We start from the raw sequence: 22,852 nt of genomic DNA, 5'->3' as shown, positions 1-22,852 counted from the left end.
CTGCTGCGGAGTGAGCTCATCATTATCTATTGCACCTTCCATATTATTTATTTGGTAGATTTGGGTAACCACACGTTGGCTTTCTCAGGGATCCCTCCTCCCATATGTTTTCTTTTCTTTCTTTTCTGCAATCACAACCGATAAAGAAAGTTGGGCTGAAGAAACAACCCAGTAAGCTTCTGTAGCTATGGGATGGCTGGAATCTGGGTTTCTTTGTCTTCTAATCCTATGACACCACAGCATTAAGCTGGGACTTGAAGTAAGTAAGGGGAATGCTCCATAATCCCCCTATTAACCTTTGCGAAGGAGGGGACTCTAGAAACTGAATCAATCGGTCCTTGGCACTTTCTAGGCTGGGTGGTTTCCCTGCAGACATTTCATACCCCAACTAGGTAACAAAATCAGTGCTGGGAGTGGAGAGGAGGAGGAAGATGAGGAGGAGGAGGGCTGTGAGGTCCTTGGTGCTCTCTGAGCTTGGTGGGTCTCTTGTAGATCATTACCCAATTAGGTAACATCATCAGTGCTAGAAGCCAGTGGAGTTTGCAGAGAGGAGGAGGAGCAGGAGGAGGACTGTGAGGTTTTTGGTACTCTCTGAGCTTGGTGGTTTTGAGATCTTTCACAACTCAACCAGTTAACATTATTAGTGCTAGGAGGGAGGAGGAGGAAGAGGAGGAGGATTGTGAGGTCCTTGGTGTTATCTGAGCTTGATGGTTCTCTTGTAGATGCTTCATTACCCAACTAGGTAACATCATCAGTGCTAGGAGGGAGTGGGGTTTGCTCTCTGCTTAAGTACAAGTGGTTTATCTGATCAGTGCTAATAGGAGTTGGGTTCCTTGATTAGGCTGCTGTTTATTGTTATCTTCTTTGACTGAGTTTGTACTTCCCTAATTGGGGTGTTGTTTACAGCTTGGTCACTGGTCTAATAATATTAATCTTGGCGTTAACCTCTGCTCATCTGGGTGTCGATTGCTGGCAAGGAGGTGTTTTGGTCTTTTTCTTTCCTTTTTCAATGAATCCAAATATGAATCAGTCTCTCTACTTCTAGGCTCATATCTTAATCATTACATCGTCAAGAAATTTCCTGGGCTACAGGCTGGCTAGAATCAAGGAGATGCAAAGCCAACACCTTAGCAACTACCCTTCCGTGGCAATGGAATTTATCTTTATAACTACGGCCAGGAAATGCTTTATATCAAACTTTTGTCCTCACTTCGTATTGACATATCTTTCTGGCTGTTCCTACCACCCATTTGCAAGCTTTGAAGATGATTCACTGTCAGCCACAAATTAATAGTTTCTGAATTAATACCATTAAGAATGTGAGCTGGAAAGTGGCCTATGAATTTTCTCTTTCTCTGCTCTTCTGAACCAAGGAATAGGAAGGGAACGACGGAGGCAGATTTGGAATGGAATTGAATTTATTCTCCATAGCATCTCAGGGCAAGACAAGAAGTAATGGGTGAAGAAGCTCCCTGGAAGGAGATAAAACTTGGAAATAAAGAGGAATTTCCTGACAGAGGGAACAATTAAGCAGTTGAGGGATGGAATCGAGATCATGTGAAGTGTTAATACCACACTATAATGCCTTGGTAAGGCTAAACTTGGAATAATGCATCCAGCTTTGGTTTCCACGATGTAAAAAAGATGCTGACACTCTAGAAAGAGTGCAGAGAAGAGCAACCAAGAGGATTAGGGGACTGGAGGCTAAAACATATGAAGAATGGTTGCAGGAACTGGATGAAAAGAAGGACTAGGGGAGACATGATAGCAGAGTCTTCCAATATCTCAAGGGCTGCCCCAAAGAAGACGGAGTCAAGCTATTCTCCAAAGCACCTGAAGGCAGGACAAGAAGCAACGGATGGAAACTAATCAAAGAGAGAAGCAACTTGGAATGAAGGAGAAATTTTCGGACAGTGAGAACGATCAACCAGTGGGACAGTTTTGCCTTCAGAAGCTGTGGGTGTTTCATCACTGGAGGCTTTTAAGAAGAGACTGGACAACCCTTTGTCTGAAACCATATAGGGTTCCTGCCTGAGCAGGGGGTTGGACCAGAAGAGCTCCAAGGTCCCTTCCAAATTGTTATTCTGAACAGCTTGGAAGGGTGGGAGTTGTGGGTCCTCCATCACTGGACATTTTCAAGAAAAGTTTGGACCATCATTTGTCCAGGATAGAATAAGGACTCCTGTCTTGGGTAAGGGGTTGGACTAGAAGACCTCTAATGTCCTTCCTGCCCTAGGATTCTATGATTTTACTTCTGGGGAGGGGAGAAGAGAGGGAAGAGAGAGAGACGCTGGCAGTTGGCTGAAGTTATTTCAGGAGTTTCACAGTTCTCTCTGGGGTTAGTTACAAGCTGTCAGGGGGTGTTCTGCTTCCAGTTTCAGCCTCTGGGTGTAATCTGTAAACAACAATGACAACGGCAACATTACTACAAAGTCCTTTGGAGACCCGGGTGCTCTCCAATCGAAAGGAGGTTGAGAAAAGGGAGGATCCCAAACGCAACTCTACCCTTGGCAGTACCCCCCCCCCCCCAAAAAAAATCCACTTTCTTGCAAAAGGTCTTCTCTTCCTTACCTCCCGCAATGCGTTTTAAAGCTTCGCTATGACTCAGTTGTTTTGAGTCTTTGGTAGAATTAGTCACAACAAGGGTTGTGTGTGTGGAGGGGATTTGCAGGAGCTGCTAAGAAGCTTCAGTGTGAAAGGGGAGAATTAGAGGCAGAAAAACAGCTGTCTGGGTGACTTGTTACGTCTGATCTGAATGGATGAAAAGAGACAGTGAGTTATCTTTGACCTGACATCCTGGTTAGCTGGGGAGTTCTCCTAAAGTGACTTGGGATTAGTCAACAGGAACATCAACTGTCACCCTGCCTGCCTTATTTTGGGGGTGCTTTTCCTTATCCAAATTCATTCTAATCCCAAAGAATGTTGGAAGGAAAGATATAAATTGGCCTGTCAGTCTGTCCACCTGCCTATTTATCTGCTAGTCAGTTTTCCATCTGAACATCAGTCCATCTATCTCTGTGTCCCCTTGCTCATTCATGTATCTTGTCCAGCCATTTCTCTGTCCCTCCCATCCCCCATTTCTCTGTCTATCCATCCATCCATCACTCTGGCCATCTGTCTTTCTGCCCATCCATCCATCTACGCTTGCCGGCCCTTCCACCCGCCAGTCCTTCGCTCTGCTTATTGAACTACCTGTCAGTCTATCCATAGTGACCTCTGCCCATCTTTCCATATGTCTCTCTGCCTATCTCTCTGCCCCTCCGCAGAATAAGTCCCTTAAAAAGGGAACCGAATGGGACCAAAAATAAGTATTAAAATGGATCAATATTAAGAGGGGAATTCAGAAAATATACCCCAATAAATCTGTGTAGGAGAGGCAGTTGGGCAGTCACTAACTCCTGCTTACTCTTGGTGCTATGAGCAACTTTTATGGGGTTGAAAAATGTTCCAGAAGCCTTGCTCTGAAGGCTTTCTCTCATGTTTGTGTTTATAGAATAACAGAATTGGAAGGGACCTTGGAGGTCTTCTAGTCCAACCCCCTGCTTGAGCAGAAAACCCTGTACTATTTCAGAAAACGACTGTCCAATTTCTTCTTTAAAAACCTCCAGTGTTGGAGCACCCAACATTTCTGGAGGGAAGCTGTTCCACTGGTTAATTATTCCAACTGCCAGGAAGTTTCTCCTTAGTTCTAGGTTGCTTCTTTCCTTGATGAGTTTCCATCCGTTGTTTCTTGTCCTGCCTTCAGGTGCTTTGGGGAACAGGTTGCCCCGCCCTCTTCTTTGTGTCAACCCCTTAAATATTGGAAGACTGCTATCCTGTCATCCCTGGTCCTTCTTTTCATTAAGTGACTCATACCTACTTCCTGCAACCGTTCTTCATATGTTTTAGCCTCCAATCCCATCATCATCTTCCTTGCTCTTCTCTGTTCTTTTAAAGTTCAAATAAAGTACGGCGATAAATCCACTCTCCTCGTCTGTGAATCCTCTGTCACATCCCCCACTTCTGGCATCTGAAGCTAGTTGTGGTAGAAAATGAGGTGTTTTCTAAGAGCAGAACCAAGAGCATTGAAACAGAAGCTCATCCTGTCTTGGGCAAAACAACAACCTCCCTTTTCCTCTCCTCATCTCCGATAAAGCCAGGAGCTTGTCTTCAAGTTGTGTGGGGAAGTTCTGAAGATTCAGAGCTATTGGCCTTTTAAAAAATAAAAAAGGGTTAAGGAGCAGGTGCAATGTTCCAAATGGTAGGGATGAAACCCTGCCAAATAATCCAACAAGTCTCCATTGAAAGCCAAGATTAAGTCAACAGTCGAAGCTGGGCAGTGGTGGGATTCAAAAATTTTTACTACCAGTTCTGTGGGCGTAGCTTGGTGGGTGTGGCAGGGGAAGGATACCGTAAAATCTCCATTCCCTCCCCACCCTACCTGCTTTCCAGCTCCGTTCTCCTGTGCAGGACAACAAAAAAAGACCCAGCCAATCAGCTGGAACTCGGGAGGGAGAGAATAGAGGGAGGCGGGGCCAGTCAGAGGTGGTAGTTGCCGGTTCTCTGAACTACTCAAAATTTCCGCTACCGGTTCTCCAGAACTGGTCAGAACCTTCTGAATACCACCTCTGGGCCAACAGACCTTCGAAGATAACTTGGAGGAAATGCCAACCATTCACTCATCTGATGCACCTTTTTGCGGGAAGACAAGACTTATGCTGATTTCTTTCACGATGCCACATAGAGAGGAACCTTATAGACATCCAGTTGAAACCAATGAGGTTAACTCTGCAAACTTGGTGCTGGATTTGGGCTCTGGTCTGACTTTGTGATCAAAGCGAAATGAAACAAAAAAGCCCAAATAGGAATCCCCAAACTACAAACTTTCAATTAAAGGAGAACATACCTGGTATGCCGCCAAAGCAAATCTCTCTGGAGATTTGTCATACTGGAAACCTGGTTTTTGTAGTACTGTTGCACTGGCCAAGTAACATGTTGGTTTTGGTTTTGTTTGTTTGTTTGTTAGTTTTTAATTTGCTTTTTCAATTGTATTGCTAATCATTTTCCAGAAACCTTAACCTTCAAGAAAAACCTCTATTTTTTTCCTTGTTTCTTTTCAGAAACCTTTTCAGAAACCAGGCCTGCCAGGCAAGCATCAGATAAATAGTAGATAACAGTTTCATTTTTAGCTGTTCTCAAGCCTCCATAGTCAAGCTCACCCTTGTTCAGCTGAGAATATATCTATCATTTTGATGTTTTTTTCTTTGCAAATGTTTCTTTTACTTTTACTCAGAATACAATGCTCTTTACTATGGCTGTGCTCACATATTATTGGATGCTATAATTCTTTTTTTTCTATTTTCTTTTTTTTTACAAAGTTTTTATTTTTTTACAACAAACATACGAACATAAAGCTCTCTTTCAATGACATACATACAGTGTGTCAGTTGGTTACAATCTTTTGTGCTATCCTTTTTTTACCATTACTCACAAGTTATATAAATTCTCACCTTATCGGTCTAGCTTGTGCTTATATAATATCAATTATTAAACATTCATTTGACTATTTTTCCATCATTTTATATGAGATATTCTATTTTTCATTATGATTTAATCTTTGTAAGGCTTACTAATCTATTTCTTTACCATGTCTTTTTATCTAACCATTGATAAAATAAATCCCATATCATATAAAATTGTTTATCCTCTTGTTCTCTAATTTCAAATGTCAATTTACTCATTTCGGCACAGTCGATGATTTTCTTAATAATTTCCTCCTGCATAGGTATTTTTTCATTTTTCCAATTCTTAGCAAATACAATTCTAGCCACTGTTAAAACATTTACAATCAAATATTTCAATTCTTTACAATATATTTCTGGTATAATTCCCAATAAAAATATCTCAGGTTTAAAGTCTATGTGTTGTTTTGTCATTTTTTCCAACCATGTGTGGATTATAGTCCAATATCTTTTTGCATCTGAGCATGTCCACCACATGTGGTAAATATGAACCAGGTATCTGATGACATTTCCAACATCCGATTTTTTCTTGAACATCCTTGCAATTCTCGTCGGGGTAAGTGCCAGCTGTAAAACATCTTATACAAATTTTCTTTATATGCAGTTGACATTGTCATTTTATAATTTTGAGACCACAATTTTTGCCATTTATCTAAATCAATCCCATATCCGAAATTTTCCCCCATGCAATCATTGTTTCTTTTACTTGTTCTTTCTCTAATTTAAACTCTAGCAAATGTCCATAAAGTTTTTTTATTACTTTTTCATCAGTACCTGTCAAAATTTTATCTAAATCAGTCAACTTGTCAGAGATACCTTCTGTTTTAACATCTTTATCAAATCTAGATTGTTTTTGCAAATATGAAAACCAATTCATTTTTACACCTTGTTCTTCCAACACTTGCATAGATTTAAGTTCATCCTTTTCATTCAATATCTCACCATATCAAACTGTTTGTTCCTTTTTATATATTATTCGATAGGAAAAAGCTTCAATGGTAGATAACTATAGCGGAATTTTTAAATCATATTGCTTTTTTATCTTCTCCCAGTTTAGAAACAAAGCTTCTCGAATATAATGTCTTCTAAAATACCCCTGCGTTTTAGTTCTCTTATACCAGAGGAAGGCATGCCACCCTAACAGCAGGTCATGTCCTTCTAAATTTAAAAGTCTAGTATTCCTTAGTGTTATCCACTCCTTTACCCACATCAGACTCATCGCTTGGTAGTATAATTCCCAATTGGGCAAAGCAAATCCTCCTCTTATTCTTGCATCTTGTAGCAATTTAAATTTTATTCTCTCTTTCTTCCCCTGCCAAATGTATTTTAGCACTATTTTGTTTAAATCTTCAAAAAATTCTTTCCCTAATCTGATTGGAATTGTCTGGAATAAGTATAAGATTCTAAGCAATATATTCATCTTAGTTGTAGATATTCTCCCAATCAGTGATAACTGTAAATTTTCCCATTTTATCAAATCTGTCGCAATCTATTGTTTAAGTTTAAGATAATTGTCCTCCTTAAGTGTGCTACATCTTGGTGTTATATGTATCCCTAAATACTTAACCTTGTTTGTGACCTGGATCCCCAAAACTTCATCCAATTCTTTCTTTTGTCTTACTAACATGTTCTTTGCTAAAATCTTTGTTTTATCTTTATTTATTTTCAAACCTTCTACGTTCCCATACTCTTCTATCTTTTCTATCAGTTTAGGTGCGGACTCCAATGGATCCTCTAATATAAATACCAGGTCATCTGCAAAGGCTTGTAATTTATACTCTTCTTTTTTAATTTTCATTCCTTTTATTTCCCTTTCTTCTCTGATGTTCCTATTCAGTACTTCCAGTGTTAACAGAAGTGACAGTGGACAGCCTTGTCTGGTCCCTTTTCTTATATCTATAAAGTCTGTTAACTCTCCATTTATCATAACCTTTACAGTTTGTTTATGATATATTATTGGATGCTATAATTCTTGCGATGTAACTGAAGAGGTGACTATTTCTAAACCGATCAACTTTTAACTTCTTTTTTGTGTTAACTACAAAAGTAAATGTAATCCATTTTTTCCTGGTTCTTGGAGACCCCACTTTATGGTACTTTTAATGATCTTCTAACTCGGTTGCTTATTGGAAAAGGTAAACCGAGGCAGAACTCAGGGCCAGATTTAGCCAACACTGTGCTGCAGTCCTTGAAAGGATGGGAAAGCATTTTTTTTTTTCTTGAAAATGTGAAAATAATCTGGATGGAGAGAAGAAGGAAAAGATGTCTACATTCAACTTCTGTCTTCCCTTCCTCTAACATGCCCAGTTGTAGGCAAGATATTCCTTTTGTTTCTTCAGCTGCTCAGCGACAGCAGTTCAAAAGCAAGATTGTGGTGTTGTTTTATCTGAGTTTGCATGCAAATGTTGGCCCTTTTCCCAGAGTGTAGGGACCTTGGCTTGCCTTCTCTTTTCTCTTCTTGCTTAATGGGTCGCTGCAGAAACAGTTCAAGAAATACCGGAGTCCAGCAGCATTTAATCACTGTCCTGTCCTGAAAGTTACTTTGATGTATGTGTTTCCTTAAACAGGATCTTTGCAAAAGAAACAAAATGAAATTGGGGCAGGGTGGAAAATACCCTTCCCCTCATTATTTTTGAGACCAGTTACTGAGAGCGTACTGATTTTAAACAGCCTAAAGCTTACAGGAATCTTTTTCATAATTTATAAAATTTATAATTTTTCATACTTGCACTTAGCCACAAACCCAACAACATAAATGTAACAAAAGCAGGGAAAGCCACCTCTTTGCAGCAGCCTCTGACCAAGGTCTCCCTCACTGCCTATTCTTTGATCCGTGCTTTCAAGGAAGCTAATTGTATTGGGCAGAGTATATGTCTGGATTTTAAAGCTCCAGCCAGTAGAGGGCAGCAAAGAGTTGGACTTTTCTGCCCATTTGCTGCTACCTCTAGTGGCCATGCAGATTTTTGCAACCCAAACGCAAGTAGTCCATGACTTAATCCCGTTCGTTTGGTGACCGTTCAAAGGTTACAACGTCACTGACCCCTTTTTCACACTTACGACCATTGCAGCATCCCCATGGTCATGTGATCAAAATTCAGCTGCTTGGCAACAGGCTCACGGTCACTAAACGAACTGTTGTAAGTCAAGGACTGCTTATACTCCTAAAATCAGGCTGCTTCTGAATGTATCTGTACAAAATTCCTACCAAAATCCAGACTGAGTTATCTTCACAGTGAAAGAGAGAAATACATGATGTCTCTCCACTATAAAGCACAATTCATGCTGAAGGTAGGTAGGTAGGTAGGAAAGGAGAATCATAGAAGGGGCCTTGGAGGTCTTTGAGTCCAACCCTCTGCCCAAGGTCTTATTGTATCCCAGGCAAATGGTTGTCCAATCCTTTCTTGGAGACCTCCACTGATGGAGAACCCAAAACTCTAGGAGACAAACTCTTCTGTTGATTAATTGTTTTCACTAACAGATTTAACAGATAATCAGAGTTGGAAGGGACCTTGTAGGTCATCTAGTCCAACCCCCCGCCCAAGCGGGAGACCCTACACCATTTCTGGCAAATGGCAGTCCAATCTCTTCTTGAAATCAGGAAATTCTTCCTTATCTCCAGATTGGATCTCTCTTTAAAGAGCTTAACAGAATAACAGAGTTGGAAGGGACCTTGGAGGTCTTCTAGTCCAACCCCCTGCTCAGGACACTATATCATTTCAGACAGATGGCTGTCTAATCTCTTCTTAAAAACCGCCAATGATGGAGAGCACCCACAACTTCTGGAGGCAAGTTGTCCCACTAATTAATTGTTCTTACTATCAGGAAATTTCTCCTTAGTTCTCTCCTTGATTAGTTTCCATCCATTGCTTCTTATCTTACCCTCAGATGCTTTGGAGAATAAGTTATTTTTTAGGTCTAATTCCATCCCTGTATTTTTGCAAGATTTTTGACTGCCTATAAAAGCTCCAGACCTAATCTTTTACAAAATTAAAGAATTAATATTCATTTGCAAACCCCCTCTCCTTTGCAAGGTGTTACACACACACACACACACACACACACTCATACACACATTGTTTAATCTACGTGAGCGTCTGAAAATTTTTAAATTCCTCCTTCCCAGAATCAGTGTTGAGATGCTCTAAATTATATATGCCACGCCCAACCTATGTGACATTCACACCCATAACATCAAAATATTACTGGTAAGAATGCAAAGCTTAACATTAAGATTGCAAAGGAGCACACAGCTTTCCTTACGCTGGGGGGAAAAACAAATTGAATGGATAAACTTATATTAAATCATTCTAGACGAACATTAAATCCACTGATTTTTAATAGTACTATGATTCTACCATTCACTAAAGCTAATCTTCATATCCACAATACTGTACCAAAAAGGATACGTAAATAAAATGCAAGTGTACACAGTAGAATGAATAATAGATTAATAAAAATTACACTTAAATAAACAAGAAAAATAAAATAGTGATAAAAATGCTTTCAACTTGAGTTCAGCTTTCTGTTCATGTCACAGTACGTCGAAATGACTTTGGGAAACTGGCTAAGACAGCATTCAAACACCTTTGAGCGGTGAGCCAGTTGCACCAATTCCTGGACCAGGAGACCCTGCTCACCCTGTTCTTGTCATCTCCTGCTTAGATTACAGGTAGTCCTCAACTTACAACAGTTCCCTTAGTGACCATTTGAAGTTGCAAGAGCTGTGGTGGCGCAGTGGTTAGAGTGCAGTACTGCAGGCTACGTCTGCTGACTGCCGTCTGCCTGCAATTTGGCAGTTGGATTCTCACTAGGTTCAAGGTTGACTCAGCCTTTCCTCCTTCCAAGGTGGGTAAATGAGAACCCAGATTGTTGTGGGACAATATGCCGACTCTATAAACCACTTAGAGAGGGCTGCACAGTAAGTCCAAGTGCTATTGCTCCTGTTATTGCTACAAGATCACTGAAAAAAATGACTTGTGACCATTTTTCACGCTCATGACCATTGCAGCATCCCCATCCAAATTCAAACTTTTGGCAACCCATCCCTATTTATGACGTTTGCTTTATCCTGGGGTCGCGTGATCCCTTCTTGCAACCTTCTGACAAGCCAAGTCAACGAGAAAGCCAGATTCACCTGAACAACTATGTGACTAACTTAACAACTGCAGGGATTCTCTTAATCTCTGTGGCAAGAAAGGTCATGAAATGGAACAAGGCTCACTTAACAACTGTCTCAGCAGAAATTTGGCACCCCGGTTGTCCTCATACGTCTACCTGTACTTATTTTCATTTGGGGATGTTTTTATGGTGTGCCATGTCTTTTTGATTGTTTAGATTGTTTTAGAATTGTAGAATTGTAAGCTGCCCAGAATCACTTGGTTGAGTTGGGCAGCTGTAAAAAGTGAATAAAGGAATGAATCAATCAATCAATCATCTGAAGCTGGATAGTGGGCTAGGCAAGAGACTCAAAGAGACCCTCTCTAATTTCTTAGGGTGTCAAGGAGTCAAGATGAGAAAAATCCTTTCCAATTTGCAAGATCAATGTACACTTTTATCAGGTAGACCAAACGAATGCAGCCAGATGAGCTCATTCTACTTTATCGTAAGTTTATATTAACAGAATCTTGTAAGTAGAATACTCCTCCAGTCTCCTTTACACCTTGAGAAATTAGGGATGGTCCTTCTGGCTCCCATCCACTATTCATCTTTTCTCTAATCTGATGGTTTCCTAAGTAACAATGCTGGACCTACCCTCCCAAGGTCACTCTTAAACTGTATACCATTCCAGGTGACTTCATGGGGCCACAGCCATCTAATTTTTAGGAACAATATGAAAAGTCATTTGTTGCTGCTTGTCTACTTCCACTTTCAGTTTCTCAATCTGGTTTATAGCTCCAGTTCCCTGGTGGTCCCTGGTCTGAAAAGTGTTATCCAGGGAAATAGGCACCATAAAACTAGTTACTCATTAAGCAAAATCCGTTGAAATTTTAGGCTCTTAAGAGTCTCTGGTGAAGGAAGGGCCTCTGCAGTCTCATTCTCACTAAATGTCCAAACACCACTCCAAGAACAAAGACCAATGACACAGATCTTAATTTGTCATTGGAATAAGCCAGTGTGCATTAATGAGCCACAGTGTGCAAAAACATGTTTTTATAAAACATCATTTTGCATGGGCTTCTCCCGAGCATTGATTAACTATTTTCCAAGGCAGCATGAAAGATGTCCTCAGTTACTAATGTCAACAAAGTCCAGTCCACCCAAGAGATAATGTCAAATTTACAAACCCCTCAGAATTCAAATTAACCGCACAGCCAATCAGCAACGGCCCCAACCCTCAACCACACATCCCCCCAACCAGCATTTCACCTCCCAGTGACCCTTGCCTGACACGACCTCCCCATCCCTAGACCCTCGCTGGACACACCCACACCTGACCCATCACAAGACCTATTGACCACACAAAGCAGAAGAACACAGACATTTCCTAAACTCTGCTGAAGATGTTACCTAGCCTGGTAACAAAATGTTTGCAAACCATCCCACATGCTCGGAGAATGAACCTCCATCCTCATAATCTCAAACTTAATTTGAGCAAAGCACCATGCTGATCCACAAAGTAAACCCAATACTTCCAGTTTCCTCCTTCACAAACGCATCCAGTTTTGGTCATCACATTACAAAAAGGGTGTTGAGACTATGGAAAAAGTGCAAAGAAGAGCAGCTGATTAAAGGCCTGGAGACTGAAAACATAGGAAGAACGGTTGTAGGATTTGAGGTTGGGCTAGTCTAGAGAAAAGAAGGACTAAGGGGGATATGATAACAGTACTCCAGAGGTTGCCACAAAGAAAAGGCGCCAATGTTTTCCAAAGCACCAGAAAGCAAGACGAGAAACAATGGATGGAAACTCATCAAGGAGAGAAGCAACCTGGAATTAAGGAAAATTCCTAACAGTGAGGACAATTAACCAGTGGAACAGCTTTGCCTCCAGAAGTTGTGGGTGCTTCATCCCTGGAGGTTTTGAAGAAGAGACTGACACTTATTTGAAATGGAATAGGATCTCCTATTTGAGCAGGGGGCTGGACTAGAAGACCTCCAGGGTCCCTTCCAGCTCTATTCTGATTAGCTCTGACCAAGTTACATTAGAAATTTCCAGGAATTTAGATGTATCTATTCTACCATGGTGGATGGATGGTGTCTGGCTAGATGATGTTCGTGACAGATCAGCATGAAGAAATTTATGTGGTTTCTAATAGTCAACACCAACTTGATGGCACATAATCAATTGCCTCTTAATTAGGTGCTATGAATTTAAAATTTAGGTCACTCTCATCTTGGTATTCCTGTAGATTAAGAAAATGCCTGTTTCCCAATTGTATTTAAGCTTTGGCAATAAATCTCCTTCCAAAGTATGCACACCACTGCATTATCTTTTTGACCAGTCTTCTAAAGCTACTTCAGAATAAATGTGTAAAGTTGTTGAACTCATGGAGGTGACATTGGCCACAACTACGTCCTTACAGCAGCCAAATAAGATTAAATCCCACCAAGAAATAAATCGGCTTCATCTGGCTTCCGTCCAAGTAACAACAATTCATTCCGTGATTATTCGGAGTTACAACCCCACTGAAAAAAGTGACAAGGCCGTTTTTCACATTTTCAGACTTATGACCACAGCAGCATCCCCATGGTCGCATAATCGAAATTTGCCCACTTAGCAACCGGCTCATATTTATGACGGTCGCTGTGTCCCGTGATCTCCTTGTGCGACCTTCTGACGAGCAAAGTCAACGAGGAAGCCGGATTCATTTAATAACCATGGTACTAACTTAACAAGTGCGGTGTTTCACTTAACAACGGTGGCAAAATGGGAGCAAAGTCCCTTAACAACAATCTTGCTTAGCGACAGAAATGTTGGGCCCAATTGTGGTCATAAGGCAAAAAAACTACCTGTACAGTGAAATGGACCTTTTTAAGAACAGGAGGTTCTTAAGGATTTTCAGGTGATTAGACTGAAGAAACATTCTCTAAATCACACAAATGAGCAAGCAGTGGTTTCAAGCTGGACTTTCATATATTTTCAGTAAACAAACCCAGCTTTTTAATCCACTCCCTTCCTCTGGCCCCCGTCTATTTCAAAGGTTACTGCGATTTCCCTGTTTGCTGAATCTGTAAATAAGTAATTATTTAGTTTACTTATTAAGGGGATACCACACCCTGACCAGGATGGAAAAACCAGCCTTACAGGATAATTCTTTCTCACATTTCAGATGCCTGAAGTGTTGTTATACACTTTCACATATTCAAATGCAGAACGCAGAAACGGAGAAGGTTTGCTCTGAGTTTGGAAGGATTTGAAACCGGCTGTGCAAAACGGTACGAACACCCCAGGGTCGCTGGTTCTTTCGGCTCCTTTCATTCAGCGCCAAATTACCCACAATTCTTGCAGTTATGGCTTTTTATTCCTTCTGCCCAGTCCGCCCCATGCACACAAAAGACAAACAGAGGCCTCGTTTGCAAGGGCAGAGAGAGGCTTACTTCTTAACCTCTTCTGTCCCTTTGGATAAAAAAAAAATCTCTATCAATTTTTTTTCCTGCTTTGGAAGCGGAGGGGAGAAAAGGAAGCTAGCAACATCTAAAGCTAAGAAAAGGATAATTTTTAAACCAAGGGGGGAAAAAAAACAATTATTAAGGCATCGTCTTGCATGGAAAGTTGAAGGGATAAATGTTTGGACCTTGGTTTGTATACATTTTATATCCAAATGGCTAAAAACATTGTTTTCCCCTCTGTTGCTTACTTATGAAGCAAATGGTTTTGTTTACCTTTAAAAAAAAGTCTTCCAACAGCTTTGCTCATTGAGCAAATACATAAGGCAAAGGCAAGCCGGAGTTTTGAAGTCAGGTGCAAAGTCTGTGTGAATGAAGATCATGCATGCATGCATTCCTGTAGGATGCATGGAGGAGAAAGCTTGAAAAGCATCCTTCACCATTTCATAGAATAATGGGGTGGGCAGGGACCTTGGAGGCCTTCTAGACCAGCCCCTGCTCAAGCCATTTCAGACAAACGGCTGTCCAGCCTCTCTTCTTCTTGATAGCTTCCAGTGATGGAGAACCCACCACTTCTGAAGGGAAGCCATTCAGCTTTTTTTTTCAGTTGTAGGTTGGATCTCTCCTTGATGTGTTTCCATCCGTTGCTTCTTGTCTGGTGCTTTGGAGAACTGGTCGACCTCTTCTTCTTCGGGGCAGCCCCTCCAGTACGGGAAGATGTCTATCATGTCACCCGCTTCTCTTCTTTTCACCAGCACTGTCTGTGTGGGAGAAAGGCTTTAACCTCTCCTGCTGTAACCTCCTGGTGGTTAACCTGCTCGCACTCCCAGGAGCCCTAAATTTCTGTTGCTAAGTGAAACACTGGTTGGGTTCTGCCCCATTTTATGAACTTCCTGGCCCCAGCCGTTCAGTGAATCTCTGTGCTTGTTAAGTGAGCAACACGGTTGTTAAATGAATCCCATTGATTTGGCTGGTCGGAAGGCAGCGAATAGGGGATCACGTGATCCCGGGATGCTGTGACTGTCGTAACTATGAGTCGGTGGCCCATCCGTGGGATTTTGATCACATGACCTTCTGGCAACGGTTGGAAGTGTGAGAAACAATCATAAGTCACTTTTTCAATGCTGTTGTAACTTGGAACGGTCAATAAATGAACTGTTGTAAGTCAAGGACTACCCATAGATGCTGTTTCCTGGATGTTTTTAACAATTTCGAATACAAATTTAACCCATGGGGAAGTGGATAACAGCAACCAGACCATCTCAGAAGGCACATGTCTACATCCTCTATCAGATATCAGCCCCAAACCTGAGAAGATTCTGTAAAGCGAATCGTTTGGCTGCCTCTCCAGAGTTTTTTTAAAGCGAAACACAGGATTCTCATTCACCTTACTTGATTTTGACCTGTTTTGGGGGAGGATCAAACATGCTTTCCCCTAACATTTTGTGAGCCATGGCGAAGTTGAAACAACTTCTGTGAATGAGCAATTAAAAATATGTATTCTGATTACGATACGATTGTTTTGTGTTGTAGATTTGGTCCAGTGGTGGGATTCAAATTTTTTTACTACCAGTCCTGTGGGCGTGGCTTGGTGGGCATAGCAGGGGAAGGATACTGTAAAATCTCTATTCACACCCCACCCCACTAACCTGTTTTCCAGCTCCTTTCTCCTGTGCAGGGAAACCAAAGGAGACCCAGCCAATCAGCTGGGATTTGGGAGGTGGAGAATAGATGGGGGCGGGGCCAATCAGAGGTGGTATTCTGAACTCAAAATTTCCGCTACCGGTTCTCCAGAACTGGACAGAACCTGTTGAATACCACCTCTGATTTGTTCCAAACATTTAAAATACAAATTTAACCCACATGCCGCAGATGCTGTTTCCTTGATGTTTTTAAGAGCAAAGGAACAATAACCTTGATACACAGATTACGTGTCCTGGCCCCACTGAACCAGCAGCCTTAATCGGGTTCACTGGGGAAGCAGAGGTTAATCTTGGCCCTATGTCTCCCTAAATGAACCTGATTTAAATGTGCTCACAGAAAGAGCCTCACCCCACACCTATTAGTGGACAGGTGTTGTAGGAATGTGTAAGGAGCTTCATGCATTTTTTCTTAAAGATGTGAGTTACTGCAGCTTCACCAGGATCCATGGAAAGGGAGGGCCTGGCGTAACAGTAGCTACAGGTAGTCCTTGGAGTATAACCACAATGGAGGCCAGAATTGACGTTGCTAAGCGAGAGATTCATTAAGTGGGTTTTGTTCCATTTTACGACTTCTCCTGCCACATGTGTTAAGTGAATCGGTGCCACTACTAAATTAGTAACACGGTTGTTCAGGGAATCTGGTTTCCCCATTGAGTTTGCTTGTGAGAAGTTTGTGAAAGAGGATCGTGTGAGGACACCGCAACCATCATAAATGTGAGTCAGTTGTCCAACATCTGAATTTAAATCACATGTCCATGGTGCTGCTGCAATGGTCATGTCAAAAATGGTCATAAGTCACTTTGTAACTTCGTTGTAACTTCAAGCGGTCACCAAACGAACTGTTGTAAGTTGAGGACTACTTGTATTTAGTACGTTTAGTAAGTTTGTAAGTTGTTCTGTTTCCAAATTCAGTTTCAGAAAGTGTTCCCAATGTCTTTTTTAATTGTGATTGCCCACTTTTACCATTGTCACAAATTACAACTGTGATGGGCAAGCTCCATTGCGGCGTCTACCCATATTTTATTTATTTTATTAAAAGCATTTACAGTCCTCAACTTACAACAGTTTGTTTAGTGACTGTTCGAAGTTACAGCGGCTGTGAAAAAAGTGACTTATGTCCCCTTTTCACCCTTACAACCGTTGCAGCATTCCCCAGGGTCACATAATCAAAATTCAGGCGCTTGGCACACTGGTTCATGTTTACAATGGCCACGTGATCTCCTTTTGCAACCTTCTGAACAGCCAAGTCAAATGGGGAAGCCAGATTCACTTAACAACTACATTACTAATTTAAAAACTGCAGTGATTCACTTAACAACAGTGACAAGAAAGGTGGTTAAAATGGAGTAAAACTCATTTAACACATTTTTACTTAGCAACAGAAATGTTGGGCTCCGTTGTGGTCTGCCTGTATTGAGCCACTCATCTGATAGAAAACTACAGGTGGCTCCCAATGAAAACCTCTCCACGGTGACGTCCATGTGCAATAAGAGATTGTGTTCTGAACACCATTATCCTCTGAGCATAAATCCTGCTAGGAGGAAATTCTCTTTAGCTCTCTGCAGAGAGAATGGAAGGGTAGTGGATATTTTAGTGGGACTTTGTTACTAAACTATTATTAGTTTGATTACAGTTTCACGCACGCTAATTCCCTCTGTTAAGCAATCCCTTCTGTACCGGTTTTGCAAAAATTAGGGCAGGCTTAATGAAGCTACTTAAATATATATATATATATATATATATATATATATATATATATATATATATATGTGTGTGTGTGTGTGTGTGTGTGTGTGTGTGTATATATGTTTTCCACATGTGGAACAAGAACCCCTCCTTGTTAAGATAGTTAAGATCTTAGCCTCAGTTTGCATCCCTGTCTTTAAACCCTGGAATTTGGCCCCTGTAGCCGTCACACTCTTACGGTTTTATTGCAATTAATTGCTACTAGAAGGTGCCACTGAAAACACAAACATTTCATCCCCTTGGAACAAATCCACAACACAAAATGAATCGTATCTTAATCAGAATGCATATTTTTAATTGCTCATTTCCAGAAGTTGTTTCAACTTCACCATGGCTCTCAAAATGTTAGGGAAAGCATGTTTTTTTAATAAGTTTTTTATTTTTTTAACTTGAACATATCATCTTCCATTAAACAGTGTGTCAGCAAGTTTGATCTTCCCCAAAATAGGTCAAAACCAAGTAAGGTGAATGAGAATCGTGCATTTTGCTTAAATAACCACTGAAAAGGCCAACGATTCGCTTTACAGAATCTTCTCAGGTTTTGAGCTGACATCTGATAGAGGATGTAGATATGTGCCTTCTGATATGGTCTGGTTGCTGTTATCCACCTTCCCATGGATCATCATTATGTGGGTTAAATTTCTATTTGAAACCGTATTTCCTTTATTTGGCTAAATATTCACTCTGAAGAAGAAGAAAGAAGAAGAAAAATACTGGAAGGCAGCCTTAAAAATCACCCAGTGCAATTTTTAGAGTCAAGTACATTTAGAACAAAGAACAGAGTCACAGGGCTGGGAAGGAATTCAGAGATCTTCTAGTCCAACCCCCTGCTCAAGGCAGGAGACCTTATACCATTCCAGACAAATAGATGTCCAGTTTCTTCTTAAAAACCTCCAGTGTGGGAGCACCCACAACTTCTAGAGACAAATTGTTCCATTGTTAATTGTTAATTGTTCTCACTGTCAAGAAGTTTCTCCTTAGTTCTAGGTTGCTTCTCTCTCCTTGATGAGTTTCCATCCGTTGCTTCTTGTCCTGCCTTCAGGTACTTTGGAGAATAGCTTGACTTCCCCCTCTTTTTTGTAGGAGCCCACAAACATTAGAACACCGCTACCGTGTCTCCCCTGGTCTTTGTCTTCACTAGACGAGGCATAGCTAGGTTTGCAACCAATCCAGCATTTCCATTTTCTGAACAGACCTATAAACCCATCCGAAGGGACTAGGGCTTAGCTTGCCCTCCAAGCAAATTCCTCAACTTACAAGAGTTGACTCAGTGACCATTCAAAGTCACAACAGCACTGAAAAAAGTGAGTTAAAACCGTTTTTCACACTTACGACCATTACAACACGGTCACATAATCAAAATTCGATTTGTATTTATGACAGTTGCTACAACCCGCAAGATCATGTGATTCTGATAAAGTCAAATTGGGGAAGCCAGATTCACTGAATCATTGCGTCGCTTATTTAAGAACGGCAGTGATTCGCTTAACAACTGTGGCAGGAAAGGTCGTAAAAAAGGGGGCAAAAGTCACTTAACAAATGTTTCACTCGGCAACAGAAATTTGGGGGTCAATTGTGGTTGTAAGGTGAGGATAGCTGGATGTCAAGTTTTTTTCTTAGGTTCTTGTAGGAAAAAAAAATGTGGAGTTTATTCTGGAATTTGTTTGGTGAAGTGGTTAAAGCATCAGGCTAGAAACCCAGAAGCCATAAATTCTGGTTGTGCCATAGGACGAAGCCAGTTGGTTGACCTTGGGCCAGTCACTTTCTCTCAGCCCTAGGAAGGAAGGAATGGAAAACTATTTATCTACAAAACCTTGCAAAGAAAAATGGAGGGGCTTGTCCAGATGGCCTTTGAGAATCAAACATGATTGAGGAATGGGGAAATGGAGGGGGCGGGTAAAATTAAACGAAACTTCTCTTTGGTAACAGATCCGAGGAGCACATTGCTGCCTGACCCTCTGCTTAACTGGGCAGGAAACATTTTGTCACTAATAATCCTGGCAGGTGGCTTAGCGGGTGGCAGATGGATGATGATGATGATGATGATGATGATGATTATTATTATTATTATTATTCACAAAAAATGACAGTGTACACAGCAAACGAGATAACTATGCTGGGTTTCGTATCACAAATCACTAGTCGAGCACTTCCCAAACATGATGTATCGGTGGATTATGCGAGCAGATCCCAGTAAGGTGGCCTTCTGCAGCTGACCAATGGTGATCTTGTCAGCGCCAGTTTTTTTCTAAGTGCTTGCCTAGGTCTTTAGGCACAGCACCCAGTATGCTGAGTACCACTGGAACCACCTGCACTGGTTTGTGCCAGAGTCTCTGCAGTTTGATTCTCAAGTCCTGATATCTGGTGACTTTTTCAAGTTGTTTCTCGTTGATTCTGCTGTCACCAGGTATGGCAATGTCGATGATCCACACTTTTTTCTTCCCCACAATCGTGATATCCGGGGTATTGTGTTCCAAAACTTTGTCAGTCTGTATTCGGAAGTCCCACAGTAGTTTTGCATGCTCATTTTCGACCACTTTCTCAAGTTTATGATCCCACCTGAATCTGCAGCTGACCAATGGCGCCAATTGTTTAAGTGCTTGCCTAGGATGATGATAATGATGATGGTGATTATTATTATTATTATTATTATTATTTTGGGTGATGTTTTGGCATGTAGATAAACTTGTTTTGCAAACAAAATATGCACTGGTTTTTATAGGAATTTTGCCTGTTGCAGGATGACAAAACTACTTTGATAATATACCAGTAGTAAGAAGGAATTAATTCTCCAAGAACATGAAAATGAAATAATTCTGTTCATATATTCAAATACAACGTGAGTACAGGTAGTCTTACCAACTTAATAACAGTTCATTTAGTGACTGTTCAAAGGTACAACGGTACTGAAAAAAATTACTTACGACCATTTTTCACAGTTAGGACCTTTGTAGCATCCCTGTGGTTGCATGATCAAAATTCGGACACTTGGCAACTGACTCATATTTATGATGGTTGCAATGTCCCGTGGTCACATGATCTCCTTTTGCGAACTTCTGACCAGCAAAGTCAATGGAGAAGCCAGATTCACTTAACAACCCTGTGACAAACTTAACAACTGAAAGAAAGGTCATAAAAATAGGGCAAAACTCACCTAACAGTGGTCTCGCTTAGCGATGGAAATGTTGGACTCAGTTTTGGACAAAAGTGAGGACTCCCTAAATAGATATGACCTGCCAATCTAACTTAAAAAAATTCTATATAGATACGACCTGCCAATGTACCTTTAAAAATTCTGTACAGATACGACCATCTACCTTTAAAAATGCCCACAAACTCTGGCAGGAAAGGATCTAAGGACAATCACTGTCTGTTCCAGCTTCCTTTACATCAAATGCTCTTTTCCAGAAATATCACGGCTGCTATTTGGGAAGCTTTTAAATGTGGACATGAAAACCCAGGCCTGAACTGATAGATGATGTTTATTGCATTATATTGTTTATTATAATTATTAGATCGGCTATTAGGTTTTAGAGCTTTTTTTTTTTCAAAATGGAAATTGAATTTCTCTATACTTTTACCCTATTTTCTCATTCAGTTTGCGGCTCAGTGTGGCTGTGATTGAAATGACTTAAATGACAGTGCCAATAACTCAATCAATCAAATCCCATTTGGGATTTAAAATGAAATATTTACGGTGTGCAATTTATCTTCCACTCAATGACTCTGGACAGTTTGCAGATCATAATGAATTTTTTTTTAATGGTACACAATACATCCCAGAACGAAAAGTTCCAGTACGTAAACTAGCAGAGTAACTCTGCAACTAAATATTTGAAATAGTTTTAAATTTTATTTTGCGTCTGACTCAGATGATGATAGTCAATCTGTGGCACTAAATCGCCATACAATCAGGTCATATTAGAATCCGCTGGAACCAAGGAAAAAAAAAACCAATGAGGAAATATATTCAGGGTTTTACTGTTTTTGCCTAGAATAAATGTTAAGCTTGACATAAGCTTCAGTTCCAAGCAATTGCAATATCTGACGCTTCCAGAGGATGCTGAATGTTGCTTTATTAAACAGTTAGTAAAAGATGATGTACTGTCTGTGGATATTGCCAAAGAAAACTGTCAGTCATCAGACCAGGTTGGGGGTGTGCTGTATCGCACTCAGCGGAGAAGGCGTTGGCATTAATGAACATTGCAAAATCCCATACTTAAACAAGGCGATGTTAGCAAAATGCTCTATATAACCCTGACAGTCCTTGACTTACGACCACAATTGAGCCCAACATTTCCACTGCTAAGCGAGGCACACGGGAAGGGAGCTGTGCCTCATTTTACAACCCCTTTGCTCCAGTTGCTAAGGGAGGCACTGCTGTTGTTAAGTGAATTGTGCGGTCGTTAAGCGAATCTGGCTTCCCCCATTGACTTTGCTTGTCAAAAATCAGTTGGGAAGGTTAGAAAAGGTGATTGCATGACCCCAGGACCATCCTTCCTCCTCTTCCTCCTCCTCCCCCTTCCCCTCCTACTCTCCTATCCTCTCCCTTCTTCCTCTTCCTTTCTTCCCCTTTCCCTTTTCCCCTTCCTCCTCTCCTCTTCTTCCTACTCCATCTCTCTGCAAACCCCCTTCCTTCTAGCAATGATGATGTTACCAAGTTTGGTAATGAAATGTCTGCAAGAAAGCCATGAAGCTCAGAAAAACCCCGAGACCCCAACCCACAGTCCTCCTCCTCCTCCTTGTTTTTGACACATCAGGTATGTTATATGTGAAATCAAAATTAGCCCTTAGATACAGAAACTGTTATTACCTTCCAAGGAAAATCAGATGTGTATTTGGGTCAGTCCACATGACTTGATGATCGTGTCCTCAGTTTCATTGGTTTACTTATCAGTGCCAACCATTGGGAGTTACCAGCAGAAGGGAAGGAGAATTACTGGTGTTACATTGATGGCACCTTATTTCTGTGTGTGTGTGTGTGTGTGTGTAGCAACAGCAAAGAACTGCCAATTCAACATACCACTTGTGAGCATTCTATAGGCAGTGAATGTGTGTGTGTGTGCACATATACACACACAGAGAGAGTAAACATTTAAATACATTTATAGTCTTCAAAAATACAATCATGCTGTTTCAAAAATTATACGGTAATCTTTCAGTTAAATTATTTAGTCCCATGCTGTTTAATCGCTTAGTAGGACATTCTGTGTTGCAACTATTTTGTGCAACTAATATAGAATGAGCAATAACATTTTAGCTCCAATCTAGCTGCGGATCAAAATTCAGACTTAAGATTGAAAAACTATCGGCATGAATCATGAAAAACCCAGCAAAATGTTTAATTCAAAAGAGCAC

General features: G+C 40.8%; 1 protein-coding gene and 1 long non-coding RNA gene across 2 annotated transcripts in view; one reads left to right on the top strand and one right to left on the bottom strand.

Annotated features, from left to right (window-relative positions):
• LOC113435791 (toll-like receptor 6) overlaps nucleotides 1-22,852 on the bottom strand; it is a 458,202-nt gene that overhangs the window by 381,589 nt on the left and 53,761 nt on the right. The window lies entirely within an intron of this gene.
• Nucleotides 145-5,675, top strand: LOC148125476 (uncharacterized). The gene is made up of 2 exons (XR_015744163.1): nucleotides 145-259; nucleotides 1,046-5,675. It is a non-coding gene; the product is annotated as an uncharacterized LOC148125476 (long non-coding RNA).

The sequence above is a fragment of the Pseudonaja textilis genome, chromosome 6 (genome assembly GCF_049901715.1).
Source record: "Pseudonaja textilis isolate UNSWEBS1 chromosome 6, rPseTex1.2, whole genome shotgun sequence".
NCBI lineage: Eukaryota > Metazoa > Chordata > Lepidosauria > Squamata > Elapidae > Pseudonaja > Pseudonaja textilis.
This window is presented reverse-complemented; position numbering and strand designations above follow the sequence as displayed.